Consider the following 6000-nt stretch of genomic DNA (forward strand, 5'->3'; position numbering starts at 1 on the left):
TTTAGAAGATTATTTCTACGAAACATAATATTAAACGAGAAAGTCGCACAAAGGGGCCTAGAACGAGAGATAAGTTTAATTAGATCGTGGATAGCTAGACAATTTATTTGACCATGAAAAACTTTTATAAATGGAGATAGCATCGGTCAATGTTTCACGAGCTTCCAGTAAGCATTGAGACTATTATAGATAAAATCATAATTATGTTTTGTCGTACGTGTTGTGCAACCTAATTTGAAGGAAGCTAGAGGCCTATACTTACGTTGAAACGTTCTGTAAGTATCGGAATGTATTCGTAGCATTTAAGTTATAAATCAAATCCTTTAAGTTCATCGATAATAATATTTGTACAACGATAAGTTTACGGAAGGGTTACTTTCCACATTTCTTCGCTTATTCGGTTTATCAGGTTGGCTGACTTTTAAATCTTCATTTCAGAGAACAGTAATAGTATTCATTTCGTTTCTTAGGCCTTGATATGTTCTACGCGTTAATTCCACTTTGCATGTATAAATTAATTAACACTTGAACCAAACGACGAGCGACTAAAAAGTGAGTAAACTTTATTGGGATTATTTTTGTTTGGTAAGTTTTTGATGTATCTTGAGAAAGAAATCTTCGTTAAAAATTTCAATTTGAACTGCTAAAACGGTAGCACGTAATCTTTTATTTGCTTTGGACGTTAATGTCCAAGTGTTTTTTAAGAATCATTTTCTATTTGTAATTTTCCTATTTTCTACAGCGTAACGTTGAAGTAGAAAAGTGTTGCAAAAATCTTTGTTCGACGGTATTTAAATATTCGTATAACAGTCACGAAACACTCGAATATTCCAAGTTCATTTAAAGCATCGGAATACTTGTAAAATATTTGAATAATCCCAGCCGTAGTGTAATCACGAACGTTTACTATCGTGGAAGTTCGTTTACCTACGAGACCAATAATTTATTCGCGAATGTGTCTGCTAACGTAGAAGCTGCTAACGTAGAAGCTGCTAAAGCATGCAGATAACCCGTCTTCGATAAGAATATTTCCTGTTCGACGCTTGGAAAAGTTATTCCGATGAAATTCTTTCGTCGCCGCGAGTAATATTAATCGGATCGTCGCGTATCCGTACGTTAACGTCAACGATTCCATCACCGATAGAAATATTTAAAACATCGTTGGATCCCTCGGCATAAATCATCCGTCGAGAAAGTAAAAGACAGAGGAAAAAAAATAATATTCAAGCACAAAGATCCTGTTATGGACGGGAATACAAATCGCGCTCCGAACGAATAAATTGTCCTTCTTTTTGTCCCGTTTATGGACAAGGAATTCTATCAATGGTTAGTCACGGCTACCTTTTCCTTTCGTTTCGTTCTTTTCTCTCTTCATTAAAGGCGAGAAATTGGCGCGCAGGGGAAAAGGTAAAATTAACTCGTTCGTCTCTCAAACTTGACCGTAATTTCTGTTTGCAACGCCGTGGATATTTGCGTAGATGCAAACTCCTATATGCGTCGGTACAATGAGAGAGGGTAACATAAATATATCCGGCAGATAATGGCCACATGAATACGAAATGACGAGCGTAAAGACGCCTTTCGACGAGCCCGACCTTGACTCAAGATCGCTTTTTCTTTACGATCCGTCATCGCGAGCCATTGATGACCACATTGGACTCTCGCGAGCGCGCCTTCTTCTTTCTTAAAAATGGTTGCGCAACTAACGCTACGTACCGGCCATGGAAACACCTGAACTTGAATTACACGTCTCAAAGAGGTGTTTTTTGCATAGCGATCGAGTCGGCGTTATCCTCTTCCCCGATGACCGTTAATCAACCATAGACAACGGGGGATGGTAATAACGATGGCGTGCTCGATGCTCGACGGTATTAGCCTGTTATTTGTTTCTTGCGACAGACTGTCGTTCCGCGCGAGAAAATATATTATTTCGCGGCGATGTCTCCATTTAAACTGGCGATCGGGCGACGAGTTGGCATTACTTTCGCCCAGTCGTTAGTTAAAAAAAATATCGCAAAGAGTAAAACAGAGACGAAAACGAGAGCGAATCCGAGCACGTATGCGCCAGAAACGATTGCGTCGCCAGAGAGTGTAAATATTATCAGCGGTATCGTTAAATTTTCGCGCACAAAGAGCCACATTTATCTACGCGCGAAACGAGATTCACGCGAAGTTGTACGCTCCCGTCGCGATAAGGAAACGTTTACCAATATGTTTACACTGGAGTAGCAGTCGGAAGCGTCTATTGTTTGCGAATCGCAGATACTCGGGTTACGTTCATTACGAACGAGACAACCGTGCAACGAGCGTCACGCGAGATTACGTTCCCCGAAAGCAATGTATCGCGGCCGTTTGCGCGTGTTATATTTTTGTTTTCTCTTACCTTGTAATTTTGATCGTCCGCACTTTATCCAATATGGTATCCAAATGGGAACAAATCGCAGTTACTTTCCGGTTAAGACTCTCTCGAGGAGTCACGAAGCATCTCCACGAGCCGACGACCCGAAATCCCGTGATAGCGGCGACGAGGACGACGGTGCATACACGTGACGTACATTGATATTCCGGGAGCGTAGATCTCACCACCGGGAAACAGATCGCGGCACGTCGTGGGTGGAACGCAGACGAAAAATCGCGACGATATCGGGAGCACTGAGAGAACACTTCACACTGTCGAGCACGTCCGCATAGTCGTGATACGTGGAAAGAAGAGCAGCGGTGGCGGCGGAGGAGGCGTCGTGTTCGAATATTCGATCGCTGGGCTTGGAATTCTTCCGTCAGACGAGGAAATTGGAATTTGTTCCCCGGATGTTTCCTGATCCGTAGCTGGACGACTTCGAAACGGGGATGCAAGATGGGAAGAAACGCGCACAGTGGACGAGATTTACGGACCGCGATGACGACGACGATGACGACGACGACGACGACGACAACGACGACGACGACGACGACGACGACGACGACGGCGACGACGACGACGACGACAACGACGTGGATAACTTTTTTCCAACGGGGTCTGCTCCGTTGGCTGCCCAGGGTCAACCGGCTGGCTCCGCGCGCGGCACTTTTACCCGTTGGGTACTCTCAAGGACTCGGAGGTGGCTCCTATTCCTTTCTCTTATCCTTTCGCGCGCGCGCCTTTTTTATCCCGCTAACCTTTTTAAGCGCACTTTTAATTCCGCTCGGCCGCGTGTCTCCGCGCGGCGTTCACGAGCTCGGGATCTCGTTGGGACCGAGCCTCGATGCACCAGGAGGACGAGCACCGGGGAAAATCCAGTTCCAGGAGGCGTCGAGGCGGCGCGCACCGTCGGCGACAGCGAAGGAAACCAGTGGATCCAGCCACATCCGGATCGTACGATCGGACTCCTCCCTTTTCCCCGGATTTTCTTTTCCGCGGGTCTTGTCGTCCACCTCGTCGTCGTCCACCTTCGACGCGGTGCTCGAACACCGTATCTCCACCGTGTGTATCGTTGCCTTGCGATTTCCTGTGGCGGGATTGTCTCTCTCCTTGTCCCTCTCGCGCTTCTCTTCTTCCTCCCCTGCCTCTCCCTTTCTCTGTCTCCTTTCTCTTCTGGTTTTGTAATCCGTTTTACGAAACGTTGTTGCAGCGAGCGGGACGCGATCGAGGAATCAAGAGACAGCCACGCTCGAATTCAACCGCGAGATCGGGGTGTCGTTGCGTCGACGTTCGTCCCGGAAGCGGGTTACCGGCGAGATACAGGCGACGACCTTGAGCACTCGCGTTTCGTAGCGCACGACGCCAGCAGCAGCGGCCGGGCAACGATCGTTTCCATCGCTTTCTTCGCCGTATCGAACTTGAACGACGACCACGTATCCCGCGCTGTTTTCCTCCCGTGGATTTCACGAAGTAACGGTATTAGAAATGTCGTTGCACAATTGCCCCACGGTTCTTTCGTCGCTCTGGTTTCCCGTTTCGTGGTTCGTGTTCGCGTTCGTTGCGTTCCACCGTTCGAATTCCTGACAATCACCCGTGTTTGCTTTCCGCGGGAACACGTCGACGTGAAACGGCTCGCGATGGTGGGTACACCAAATCCGAAAGCCGCCGTCGAGAAAGAGAAGGAGAGAGAGAGGTAGGTAATATTCGGCTATGCCCAGCCTACGAGACAGGATCGGATTTTAGCGCGCTCCGCACGCGCTCCCGCGAGCCCAAGTCGGCGGTTTCAACTTTTACTTTCAGCTCTTACACAACGCGGGGCCCGCTCTTGCTCGGTGTACGTAAGCGGCGCAAACCGAACGGCCGAGAGACTCGCTCTTCGTTTCGATGCTTCTTCTTTTCCTCGTTTCTCCCTTTCCTTCGTCTCCTTTCACTTCCTTTCTATCGATCGGGGTGTACGTTCGTGGCACACCGACAACCGTCAACGCCGTGTCCACCAAGACGACACCTGTTCGCGCGCAAATTCCCCCGTAAACTTTTTCGCGTCGATTCTCCACCAGCTGTGCGCCGCGGCTCTTCTCCCCGACCGTGTTCGAAACTTCTGACGGACTTCCTTCCGGGGGAGCAGGCCCCGAAAGCGATTCCTCCGTGCACGCAGCCGGACCAGTCCGAACAGAGCACGTGCGTCGTCGAAAGCACGTGCGGATGAGCACGTGTTCTGGTGTTTTCGTTCCTCGGGAACGGCGCACTGTGACCGGAGAGACGATAACGACGACGCCTCGAAGCCTTCCGCGCGATCACCGAACAGAGTCGACGTTTGTTCGCGCCGCTGGGGCGACGTTTGTTCGCCGCGTCCTACCGGGAAACCCGGAAAAAGAAGGAAACCAGGTGGACCACGTGGCCTGTCCGCGCGACGATACCAAACACCGCGGCGGCGAGAAAATACGAAAAACGAAAACGAAGAAAGAAACAACGGATAGAGCACGTCGTTGACAGCGGTCGACGTCGGTTTCTTCGATATTATTTCGCACTGCACACACGCCCGCGCACCCGCGTATGTACACAGAGTCGAGACACTCGATCGAAGCGATCTATGTTTTTCGCGCGTGGTCTCTCTTTCTCACTTCGCCGGAGGACTTCTTCAGGGAGAGAGGGTCTCTTCCGGTCTCCGCGGTGTGTCTCACTGCTCCTCGCTCCGTCGTAACTTTTGCGCAAAGCCGAGACCCTCTCTTACTCTTCGCCTCTCACTCTTTTGCTCTTTCGCTTTCTCTGTCTGGTCCTAGGTAAACGCGGAGAGAGGTAGACTGGGCAGTCAGCGAGAGATGGTGGTGGTAGTGGTGACGATGGTGGTGGTTAATGCGATTCGATGGTAGTGGTGTGGTCGCACGGACGTGACCGCTCGTAAACGCGCGTGTATATACACACCATCCACCGATCGGAACGTCAGTACGGTGACGATAAATGGCAACGGTGGTAGTGACTCTGCGGCGGTGGTGGTGGTGGTGGTGGTGGTGGTGGTGGTGGTAGTAGTAGAGAAGAGGCCAGGTGGGCCCCGTGGCTTACAGGCGAGCCCAGAAAGGGTTGAGGGTCCGAAAAGCACGGTTCTCTCTCTCGAGAACTCCCTGGCGGAATACTCACGCTAGAGAGGAGGCCTCGCGAGTCTTGTGAGTTGGTTTGTAAAGGGACCGTAGTATTGGTTCCTCGTCGAGTGGCACCTATTCTCATCTCCCTCGCTCCGTTGCTCGTTCTCCCTCTACCTATCTCTTTCCTACGCTTACTCTTTCCTCCCACCATCGCCCTTCCACCTACCACCACCTTCCTCCACTCTCCCTTTCCCCACTGGTGCTCTCACTATTACATTACAAATAGCTCTCTTGCCTAGGCCTCTCGTTTGTGAGGTGTTGCTCCTTCCGTGCACGTTCACGAGCCCCGTCTATGTGTGCGCGCGCCTCGTTCGCCGCTCTGCTTGTGCGACTAGCGCGTGTACTGGCGTCGGTGTGCCCCGTTGCACATGCACGTACTCTCGCGCGATACGAGTATAGAGTTGTTCGTCCGTCTTTCTTCGTTGGCTTTTCCCTTCTCTCTCGCGACGGTTTTCTTTCTCG

General features: G+C 50.1%; 1 protein-coding gene across 1 annotated transcript in view; it reads right to left on the minus strand.

Annotated features, from left to right (window-relative positions):
- The window catches only part of Ken (zinc finger and BTB domain-containing ken and barbie protein), a 35749-nt gene extending 30123 nt beyond the window's left edge, over nucleotides 1-5626 (minus strand). Inside the window, exon 1 of the mRNA XM_076783651.1 lies at nucleotides 2384-5626. The gene's annotated coding sequence lies outside the window, so the exon portion shown is untranslated. The remainder of the gene's footprint in view (nucleotides 1-2383) is intronic.
- Nucleotides 5627-6000: the final 374 nt, after the last annotated feature.

Source organism: Colletes latitarsis, chromosome 2, assembly GCF_051014445.1.
Source record: "Colletes latitarsis isolate SP2378_abdomen chromosome 2, iyColLati1, whole genome shotgun sequence".
In the NCBI taxonomy this organism is placed as follows: Eukaryota; Metazoa; Arthropoda; class Insecta; order Hymenoptera; family Colletidae; genus Colletes; species Colletes latitarsis.